General features: G+C 33.6%; 1 protein-coding gene and 1 non-coding gene across 2 annotated transcripts in view; one reads left to right on the top strand and one right to left on the bottom strand.

The window, feature by feature from the left end:
* Nucleotides 1–12283, bottom strand: part of MTPN (myotrophin) — a 48236-nt gene that overhangs the window by 29752 nt on the left and 6201 nt on the right. The window lies entirely within an intron of this gene.
* On the top strand, nucleotides 1139–1245 carry LOC119471889. The gene has a single exon (XR_005200989.1). It is a non-coding gene; the product is annotated as a U6 spliceosomal RNA (small nuclear RNA).

Genomic DNA, 12283 nt, shown 5'->3' with positions numbered 1-12283 from the left:
AATTGTTTTTAATCCAGAGAAGAGAAATTAAATATTAAATAGAACATGTCATAGATCTAATTTCTGAGAACAATCCTATTGGCTGTATGGTGTGTATTTAGTATATGCCACCTGGCTATCACCACTGAGTCAGTTGTTTGCTTTTTTAACAGTACTACAAGCAAGGAAAGATTTTTCTAGTTTGTCAGTATTATTCAAGGGGAACATCTGTTGTTGTTTTTTTAATGGAACATCTGTTTTTTTAAGATCAAGATAAACTAGTGTATTGCCTCTTGCTTTACTGCAACAACGGGATGAAATCAAACTTATATGGTATAATTTCCTCTTTACAATACCAAGTTGCTTTTTCCTTGTAGTATTTCATGCTTATTAGATAGTTTATTCTAATATTTTCCCAAAGATAGCAATTTGATTACTCAATCATTCACGAAACATTTACTGATAGCTTATAAAGTTTTGGGAACTGTGGTAAGCATCTGAGATAATGGTGAAAGAGGAGTCACTCCCCACAAGGAATTTGTAACCATAAAAGGCAAGACAACAAGTAAACCATTCATATCATGTGATTAAATTATATCACGTGATAAAGCTGCGGTACAGGCTATGACTTTGTTTTGGGAATAAAGAAAAGGAGGTGTAGCTCAGCCTAGGAGGGGTCTAATAAAGCAACTAAGAAGAGGTAAAGCTTGGCCTAAGCCTAACATTTTTTTCTTAAGAAAAATAAAACAGATTCTCTTTTCCAGTCTTCATGATTTCATTTTTTAAAAAACAATGTAATGAAGTTATGTCTTAGGCAATGGAGAATATAAAAGATCAGATGAACAAAACCATCAGCACAAGGATTCTTCTAGTACATAAACAGGTCATAAGTGGTGGTCTTATAAACAGGTGGTCAGAGGCAATCCTTACATCTTAACTGCTAGCACACCCTAAATCTGAATAGCGTTTCCCCCTTATAAAGGATAGGTAACAGAAGAAAACCAATACGGAGGTCAGTGTATAAAAACTAATCATATGGCAAAAGAAATATATTGAAAATTCTTTCCTCTAAAATGTAGTAGAAAAAGAAAAAAAAAAAAGAAAAAGCCTCTAAGAAATACATACCTCTGAATGATTTAATATAAGAAACTTAACTTTAGTGTTTGCCTTGGCAGCACATATACTAAAACTGGAACAATACACAGAAGATTAGCGTGGCCTCTCCACAAGGGTGACATGCAAATTCATGAAGCAGTTCATATTTTTTTGGTTTTTAATTAAAAAAAAAAAACAAAAAACTTTAGAAAACATCTACAGAGTAATCAAAATGGAATCCAAAAGACAAGGGCTCAGTGCATAAGAATGTCTTGAGAAGAGAACAGGCAAACACACAAAGTAAACAAACTGACATGCAGTCTGATAGGAAAGGGGAGCTGCAGAGAAAGTGACATATAGCATGGAAATTAAAACTGCAATTGCAAAATTAAAGTTTGTAACAAAGTCAGTAAAGTTGGGAAATACTACTCAAATTAAGAAAACTCAATTAAGTAAAGACTTGTGAACAAGCTTAAGAAATTTTCCCAGAATACTGAGTTGATAAAGTAGTACAAATGTTTAAAGAAAAAGATGATTGGTATAAGGAGTATTAGGTTCTAACTTATAAATAATACATAACTACCACGGGAACAGAAAGTTTTAAGAAGGTTTTTGAACTCAGGAAGGACCTGAGCCTATAGATTGTAAGAACTTGCTGTACCGTAGGCAAAACTTCAGATATTCCCCCTTCCAAAAAATACAGTTTTATAATTTCTTTTTTATAAGGATAAAGGAGAAAGATCCCCAAAATTAAAAAGTCAAAATCACATTAGCACCAAAAAAAAATTAAATTAGGCTGGTCTCTTATTTGTGGCTTCCCTAGAGCACTGAAATCCAAAGGACTACAGAGATAAACTATCAGATGTTTGGAGAGAGTATGAAATATATACTCCCACACCCCCTTTTTTTTGAGACAGCATCTCACTACCTTGTCCAGGCTGGATTTGAACTGCTGGGTTCAAGCAATCCTCCTGCCCCAGCCTCCCCAGTAGCTGGTACTACAGGTTCAATGTGCTAGGCTCTTAATGTCAAATTTAAAGATAAAGAAGAATTCTGAATTTTGTTAAACAACAAAAAGAACAGTAAACAAATTTCCAACCAGAAGCTGCTACTGAGAGATACTCAAAAGCAAAATATGAAAATGTAAAATATTTTTAAATGGTCAAAAATATAATAGGCACATAAATCTAAAAAGCTAAGAACAATAATATTAGTACATGATAAAGCAGAATTCAAAGCAAAAAAAGTAAGTGGGAAAGATGTTCATTTTACATTAAAAAATGTATAAGCTAGTCTACATTTAATAATGTATACATTAAAAATGTATAATCTGAAGAATGGTAAGAAAACAATTGATAAAAATAGCACTGTACAGAGAGACTATCATAATCATCTCAGTCTCTGGCAGGTAAGGACATAGCAGGCATAATTAATAATTAATGAGATTGAATTAATGTATATCAAACTTTTTACTCTATGGAAATTGTACCTTACTATTTCACTGAATATTAGCAAAATATTACTGTAATAGAACAAAGAAAAACTTCAATATTCCAAAGTCTTAAAACCTTACAGAACCCATTATTTAATCCTAGTGTAATAAAGCAAAATTAATACCAAAAGCTTTAGCACAAAGTAAACATAAGAAAATAACTCAAAGAATGAACAAAAATAACACACAAAACACATACAACCAAACCAATACTAAATCTCCTAAATTACCAATGGAGCAAAGACGCAATACTAGAATTACAGACCATTTTGAAAATAAAGGTTAATTATTCTGTTAATGGCAAGAATACTACTTATGGACAGAACCAAATCTGTGAAAAACCAATCTGGAGGTGGTTAGTTAAATCAATATGAAATTACACGGATTTTAAAAGACTGTCACTGTTCATTATATTTTTCCCAGCTTTTTTCAATTTTTTCTCCCCTATTCTCCTAACTGGTTTTTAATATGAAACATAAAACGTATTAACAAATATGTGATATCTTTTTAATAGTTCCAGACTTTCTCTTCAAAAGCAAAATCTTTTACATGCTCCTCCATTATGTGGCGTGGTGGGGGTTATTCACTAGATTAGTACTTCTTACAGGCCTCTATTACAGAGCATTAAGTTTATTTGAATAATAAACACTACAATGAGAGTACTCTTTATGCTATTTCTAAATGAAATGGCCATGTGACTTCTACAGAGAGTGTTTTTTAGGCCTTTTGTCAGGTGAAAAGAAACAATACTCTTCCTTTGCTTTCTAAGATAGGTACACATTGCTGCCACTGAGTTCTAAGGCAGAAGTACATACTGTACTGTCACAAGAGATCAGTGTCCCACAAGCTACCTAACAAATAGTAGACTAAATCAGCATATGTGTAACCACTTTATACCACAGCATGTAAATTAAATATTGAATACATGACAGTGGAAAGGAGCAAAACTATTAAATTTACAAAATTCTATATAGTTGAGTCAACGTCCCCAATAATTTCAGCTACTAACTTATTACCCTTCCTCACTGAGAATTCAGAATTCCTTAAGACTGCAGTATTCAATATTTTAAAAATGACAGATCCATTTGAGATGAATGCTATAATACCATCCACCATCCGTTCTTTCCCAACACTCTCTCTCTGTCCTCCTCCCTACCCAATCCCCCAGATTAAAAGTCCTTATTTAGGATACAACTTTGCAAAAAAGAATCACATATTACTGTACTGGTGACATCAGTGTGTCAATACCACAATTATAAATTACAACACAGCAATGGGTTTATATGTAAATCTACCACTGAGGGGGCAAAGCAAACAAGAAAGGTGACAATACATTAATACTTTATCTGGAACTTTAAATACAGAAAAACTGAGAGATGGCACAACAGAAAGAAAGCAGGTCTGAAAGGATGAAAGTAGAAAATCAACTGCTCTTACTTGACATATTTCCTGAAACGTTAACATGGCACTAAATGCAAACTTTCTCTTGCTGATGTCATCCTCCCAAATGCATCAAACTTATAAGCTATGAATATGAACTCATTTTAAATAATGACCAACAATACGTTTGTTATGTATTGTTATCCCACCTATACATACACTTGGAACCTTCTTTCCAAGGCATTATTTTCTTTCAAAAACGACTACTTCAGTCATTCAAATTATATAAATTTTAGTTTTAGTTTTCAGCTGATTTACTTATTAAATACACACAATTTTTCTTCTTTGGAAGACTTAGAAGCGATTAATTACACTTAGACATTTTTTAACAAAATAGTATTTTTTAAAAGCGTAATCGTGGTAAAAATTAAAATGTTAATAACAAAATGCATGTGTTTATATAAAGACAGACTATCAAAATTAAGAAAATCCATTTAAAACATTATGGTAGTATGTCAATTTGGAAAAAAGACTCACATGATCAAAAAGTAGCTTCACTTACAAGATTCTAATTCATGGCTCCACAGTTGGAAGGGAGGGAGGGAAGAGAGAAGAAAGGAAAGAAAAAAGGTGACAAGAGGCCAGAAAGAAAGGCAAAGATAAAAATTCAATACCTAAAGTTTCAAAGTATATAATCTGTAGAAATCTACTGAGTAGGAAAAATACAAATTTTCTTAAGATTGTTTTTCTGCTGCCAATATACATGAATGACAACTTGAAATTATTTTTTTCACAGCTCTTATTCCTGACAGAACTGCTTGTTGCACTGTTTTCTGCTACTATCAGAAAAACATCTAAAGGCAAACTGATTTTACACCCTTGGAATTAATGTTACTATTCTTCCTAATTTACAGATTAAAAAAAAATCTTTGTAGCTAAACATTTTAGCTAGAATGTTTCTTGCCTTTCAGTTGTGCTAATTTTGCACAGAAGTTTGGGGACCCTTTATTTACAGTCTTGGGTGTTTTCAGTTCTGGAAATTTCTATTTTTATTAGTTCAAAGTTTGTATGTTCCTCCTATTTTTTGCTGGTTAATTTCAATGTTTTATTTACTGTAATAGTCCATCTTCAGTTTTTTTCTGTTTTTCTATTTTACTTGTAGATCTAAAATATGTCAATGCAAAATGAAAAAAAAACATACACTTTTGGGGTGAGTTAGGGCATAGTTCAAATCTTGTCCTTCCATTTGATAGCTGTAAGATCTCAGGTAAGTTACTTAATTTCCATTTCCTTAACTAAGAAATGGGGATAATGGGGATAAGGCTTAACCTTATGAGTTCTGAATTATATATATATATATATATATATATGCACACACAAATATAAATTCATTATGTACCTGAATAAAGTACTCAACATCTTCTGTTCCCTTTTTCATTTTGAATTTGACGTTCTATAGTCTTCACTCTCCTCTATATTGTAACCAAATATGACTTTATCTTAAGAAACTGCATACCTGCTTTTTATCCATACTTCATGTGTTAAATAAGGGGAATAATTTATCAGAACCCATACAACCATCTTATTTGCTGTTTGTTCTCTAACCCTTTTAACACTACCAAAGAAAACTCATCTCAGTGGCTGACACTGTAGGTGCTCAAATGATATTTCCTGCATGAATTATGAATGAACCAGTGAAAACTGCTAACTAGGCTTCTCTTTCAGTTCTGGAGTTGAAAATTAAGCCAGGAACAGGACTGGGAAGAAAATTCTGGAACGTTTTCGGTGAAGGATGATCTCATACAGCTGAAAAGATTTTTGCAGAATCTACTTTGTTTAAGAATCTAAATTAGTTCCTGTTTGTATATTTACAAGTAATGATTCCTCGTTTTCAGGATTCTAGGCCTCTTGCCTAAGGTACAAATTTAGTATAGAAATTCTATGCTTTTCCTTTTAGAGAATTTCATTCAACCTCCCTCTCTCTTCTGTCTATCCGCATGCAGCTTTCCATGCCTTGCTTTTCCAGTCCAACATCTTTCAATCATAACGATTTCTGAATAATGTTTTTTGATAATGCTGACCCCAAAGTAAGTTTTATATTATACATTTTAATTTTTTCTATCTCAAAACTTGAGAAAAAAGTGAAACTTAGTTTATTAGACATAGTAGTTTTTCTAACTTCAATGTTATGTAGAGGTGTGCAACCTATGGCTCATGGGCCAAAGCCAGAATGTTATTTTTATAAATAAAATTTTATTGGAACACAGACAGCCTCATTTGTTGACATATCATCTATGACTGCTTTTGTACAACAGCAGAGATGAACAGTCATGATAGAGGCTGTGTGACTGCCAAGGTCTAAAATATTTACTAGCTGGCCCTTTACAAAAAATGTGTGCCAACCCATGCTATTAAGCATTGGTGTCTCTAAACCTCCTCTTAGATCTACATAGACAATAATACAAACAGGAAATATTTACTATAGAATTTCAGTGTATTAAGCACTGCTTTACAAATTTTACATTTATATTATCTTTTAACACTTGTACACAACATGAATTGAGTATTATCACAATCCATATTTACAGATACAAAGCAGAGGTTTGATGAAATTAAATAACATGGTCAAGGTTAGTAAGTGGACAGAGCTGGGAATCAAACTCAGGTCTACCAAAATCCAAAGTGAAAGAGTAAATTACTTTCTTATAGAGAGCTTCGAAATAATAAATAATGAAAAATGTTTTCTAAGGACTTAGTTTTAGGGTCAATATGCTTTTATGTTGTTATAAGTACTGCGGCATTAAGTATAGCTTTTCAAGTTTGTTTCTCAATACCAAGGTAAAACCACTGATGATTCTTATTTTTCACAAGGAAGCAAGCACAAAACTATCTTTACTTTTAGTGTCACTGTACAGTCTTAAAAATTCTTAATTGAAATTCTAAAATGATAGTCATGAGAGGTTACAAGTGGAAGTAGCTGTTACAGTAACACAACTGTTGTCACTACAACAGTGTAGAAAAGTTGGACAAAGTTCATTGAGTTTATAACAACAAAGAGCTTGAAAATTTAGAGCTATTTCTAAGAAGGGAAATGAGAGAACATCATTTACACTAAGAACATCTGTTAACATACAAAGCAGTATATGGTAAACCAACTTTGGAAACAACAAAGGAAGGGACAGTTTCTGCAAATACTAATTAAATACAAATGCAAGGAAACTGTATGGTGGATAACAGGCGATGTGATAACTAATGAGAATACAAAGATAATTGCTATCTTCAAACCCACAGCACATTAGGCGAGATAAGTAGGTAAAAATTAATATAGGATTCTTAATTTCAAGCATCAGAAACCAAATCAGACTAAGGCATGTAATACATTAACAGATATTAAAAGTAACTCCCAGAACTGCTAGGAAGAATGAAGAACAAAGGTCAGTAAATGGCCACTTGTATTAAAAGCAAGAAATACAAGTACTCCTCCACTTATGATGGTGCTACACTTAAAATGTATTTAATACACCTAACCTGCCATCAGTTTAGCCTAGCCTGCCTTGAATGTGCTCAGGACACTTACATTAGCCTTCCATTGGGCAAAAACAGCTGGCATTACAATACACGGCAGAGTACCGGTTATTTACCCTTATGATTGAGTGGCTGACTGGGAGCTGTGGCTCCCTGCACCATAAGAGTACCATAATGCATATCCCTAGCAGTGATATGATTTTGGCTTTGAAAGCATTGATTTTGAAAGATCAAAATTCAAAATATGAAGTACAGTTTCTACTGAATGTCTATCACTTTTGCATCATCTTAATGTCAAAAAAATCTTAAGTCAGGGACTGTGTGTGAAATCAAAATCTGTCACAAGAACCACCTGAGCACAGAAGAGATGCTACAAATAGCACATCACAACTTCTGCTGTTTTTGGAAAGTGGTGTTTTACTGCTGCCACTCCACATCTTTTATTGTGTCTGAGCATTTGTATCAGCTCTAGATAGACACACCCAATTAGTCATATTTGGGTTATGAGCCCTTTTCCTGCATGGGCAAGAGAAAGCAATTTTTCGCACTTTTTGGCTTTTGTTGTGGTAAGCACCAGAACTTGCCTTTGATTAAGATTCATACAATGCAAGTAGGGAACTCCTCAAGCACAGGCTTCAAGTGCTATGACCCCTGCCAAGAGACAAATGCCCCACTGTAAACACTGTAGCTTAAAGATCTGCAGAATACTTTTTAGGGGGTGGAGGGGCGGTGGAGAAGAGCCTCTAAATTTTCAAGTTTGTGAGGCACTATTCAAGCGACTAAATGGTAATAACGAATCCATATTTATAAACGCACCTCTGTTTTTTCTTAACTAGTCATTAAGATGAAACTCATTTTAGACGTTCAAAAATTAAAGACATATCCCACAGACCAAGATTTGACTTTCTTAAGCCACCGTTTTTCAAATTCAAGTCCGATAACTTGTCCGTCAAGTCAGAAGCCCTTAAGCTCTCAAATTTAGGAAACTCTACAACAGAACATAAACCCAACAACAATGTTCTATGTTAGACATCACCCACAAGCGATAAACTGCACAGTCAGGGAATGCTATGCAGAACAAAACAGACATGCATATAAAACTTCACGAATAAGAAGAAATTTGCCAAGCAGATGGCATGGGACAAAAAAGAGTAATTTAATAGAGGTAAGAGCTAGCCTAAGATACTTCATTAGGAAACACAATGGTGTAGCTGGGGATGGGGGTGGGGGTGGGGGTGGGGAACTCATCCAAGTTCAGGAAAACTGAATTTAAATTTCAATCCAATTAGCAGTATGATCCTAGTCAAGGGCTTTCACACCTAATTTTTCCTTATCTATAAAATAAGGGAGCTGGACTAGTTGCTCTGTAAGTAACTTTGCTTCTAAACAAATTTACGATGATGCTGATTAGTAACAAGAGCTAACATTTACTAACACTCACCATATGCCAGGCACAATGTTAATAATGTAAAAGAATGGTTTACACTTATTAGGCAGGTATTATAATCATTCCCACTTTCACCAGGTGAAGAAACTCAAGTTCTGAGTGCTTAATTCACCCCAAGTGTCCAGTTAGTAAGAAGGCCAGACCTGGAAGATCTAATTCCAAAGCCAGATCTAATTTAGCCTCTATGCTATGGTTTCACCAATAATGCAATTCCAAATCCCTAAAGGACAGTGCCATAATGAGCATCTATTGTACTATGTGTAAAGTTTTTACTACCTACAATTGTTTTGTTGTTGAGATGGAAGTCTTGCTATGTTGCCCAGGCTGATCTTGAACTCCTGGGCTCAAGTGATAGATCTTCCTGCCTTGGCCTCCCAAAATGCTGGGATTACAGGCGTGACTCATCATGCCTGGCCTATAATTTTTTTTTTAATACCTATATTTTTCAGATACTTAGTTTAGGTCTAAGTAGCAAAATCCTCATTATTTTTATATGTCAAATTGAAATCTTCCTAAAATACATTATACAGGTCTAAGTAGCAAAATCCTCATTATTTTTTTATTTTATTTTATTTTATTATTTTTTTTTTTGAGATGGAGTTTCGCTCTAGTTACCCAGGCTGGAGTGCAATGGCGTGATCTCAGCTCACCGCAACCTCCGCCTCCTGGGTTCAGGCAATTCTCCTGCCTCAGCCTCCTGAGTAGCTGGGATTACAGGCACACGCCACCATGCCCAGCTAATTTTTTGTAGTTTTAGTAGAGACGGGGTGTCACCATGTTGACCAGGATGGTCTCGATCTCTTGACCTCGTGATCCACCCGCCTCGGCCTCCCAAAGTGCTGGGATTACAGGCTTGAGCCACCGCGCCCGGCCTAATCCTCACTATTTTTTATATGTCAAATTGAAATCTTCCTAAAATACATTATACATGTCTCTAACTCTGTAAATAAGGGAAAGGTAACCAAGTTTAAACTGTTCGTGAAGCTCAAGGTTAAGTTTATACATATTAATTATTGCCTGAGGCATCTGAAACTTTAAGGTAAATATGGCTCTTTGCCCTTTACTTTCTTGGGTCAGCTTCTTATGTTTTGGTTTCTTTCCTTTCACTGCTCCTCTTTACACCTGTAATTTTCTGTGGACCAAAAAAAAAAAAAAAAAAAAAAAAAAAAAAAAAAAAAAAAAAAAAAAAAAAAAAAAAAAAAAAAAATCAAGCTTCTAAGCTTATCAGAACGATTTAGTAAAGACACTGCTGCAAAAAATTTACTTTCAGACATTTTTCTTATTAGAAAGTGGACTTTGATGTAATAGCATGAAGTAACTATTAATTACCAGTTTTGCTGTGATTTGATTATCTAAACACAATTCCTCTGTTTCGAATCTTTGATATGGCATATTCCCACAATGCATGACATCCTCTTATCCTAAGATGATTCATAAAGAATTAAAAGTATTATGTTCCACAGATCACACAATCCCAGCATTCTAGAAAAAAATAAAATGCTTAATGCTTATTAAGAGATACATGTTAAGTTTTAAGTAGGTTTAAATCATCCTAATATTTTTCTTGTGAATATGGGGGAAAAATGTAAAGGAATCACCTGCAAAAATCCTAAAGAGAATGTGAGGAAGAAAGTGGCTCTATCTGGTACTAAAACATATTCTCTGAAACTACACATCATTACATTTGTTTAGTATAGACAGAAAAAGAGCAAGAAATCTGTTTATGATAAAGACGATGGTTCACATCATTAGTAGAATAACTATAATAATCAACGGTATGAGAACTGATTGTCAAAAAAACCCACCAAACTATATTCCTACTTCATGCCTTACTTCAAAATAATGGAAAAGTCAAATGTCTAAAATGAGGAGAAAAAAGTTCGAAAAAAGCAAATTTATTTGTAATTTTACAGAGGAGATCTTTATCAACAGGATACAAAATCCAAGTCACAAAAAGAGAGAAAAAAACGATACATTTAACCCCTCAAAAAGTAAAGGCCGTTGTAGAAAAAGAAAATAAAGTTAAGAGACTAGGAACAATATTTGCAAAACATGATAAAAAACTGATTTCCCTAATTTACAGAGTTTACACAAACCATTAAGAAACAGACCAACTAAAAGAAAAATAAGCAAGACATAAACAATCATTTTTCACCTATCCAAATGGCATAATCTAAAAAGTCTGATGATGCCAAGCGTCCTGTTGGTGTGAGGGAACCATCAATCTCATGCTCTGCCAATGTGTGCCTAAGTTGACGAAACTCATGGGGCGAGTAATGCAGATATATTCTCAAGGTATATGTACAAAGGTAATCACTAATACTGTTTAATTGCAAAGATGCACTGAAAACAAAATGTTTATCACAGAGGAATGGTTAAAAATGAATACTATTCACCATGTAAAAAGAAAAGAATAAATACATTTCAATGTGGAAAGCAAAGTACAGAAGTGTTTACAGAGCTTTTTAAGTGGGGAAAACAGATGATTAAGTGAATTTTCAATGTTTTTCTGAAATTAGTTACATGGACCTGTTAAGAATGGCTGATTTGTTCACAGGCACTGGGGAGGGGAGATCTTTACCTTTCAGTCCTAACTGTGGCATTTTAAAATCCGTATCCGAATTTATTTAATTTTACTTTTTAAAAGTTAGGAGTTATCTAAATAGTAAAATTTTGGCCAGTTTTTGCCTAATAAATTTTATATTTTAAAGAGAGGAACCACATAGGTAGGAAAAATAGTCAATGGAATATTTTGTTTCACTTTATTCAATACAACTTTATTTTTTTAAATAACAAGCACATATTTTATAATTTAAATCAGCTTTAATTCATTAAATTTTTAATTATCTGCACTAATAAAAGGAAAACATTTAGAATCTCAAAACACTTTATGTACATCTGAATGAACATTTATGTTCCAATGTAAAAAAAAGATCCATTTTATATATTTTTAAAAAGACTAAAGGCATTAATAATTAGAAATACAGCTATACTAAAGTTTATCTACTGAGGGCACTTCTATATCATACAAACTGACATCTGCTTTCTGAATGGGTCACCAGCCCTTCTGCAGAAAGGGCAACACATAGTGACACATTTCTATAAAAAAGAAACTAATAAAGAAGAAAAAAAAAGGAAGCTGCCTAAAACCAATAGATGCAAAGTAGATTGAATCAGAGCCTCTTTTAAATTGGCTATTTTATTAGGAAAGTGAAAAGTGATCTCAATAAGTCTTGCAATTTGTAAAGATTAGAGTTGATACCTTTCTCAGGTTCAAGAGATTCTGTCCTCTCACATGGTGCACATTGTTGCTTTTCAAACCTATTAAGAGTGTCAGCGGCAGATGTAATTAGAACGGGGGTGGG

The sequence above is a fragment of the Cebus imitator genome, unplaced genomic scaffold (assembly GCF_001604975.1).
Source record: "Cebus imitator isolate Cc_AM_T3 unplaced genomic scaffold, Cebus_imitator-1.0 Scaffold77, whole genome shotgun sequence".
Taxonomy (NCBI): Eukaryota; Metazoa; Chordata; class Mammalia; order Primates; family Cebidae; genus Cebus; species Cebus imitator.
Note: the sequence above shows the minus strand (reverse complement) of the source record. Positions and strands in the feature narration are given on the sequence as shown.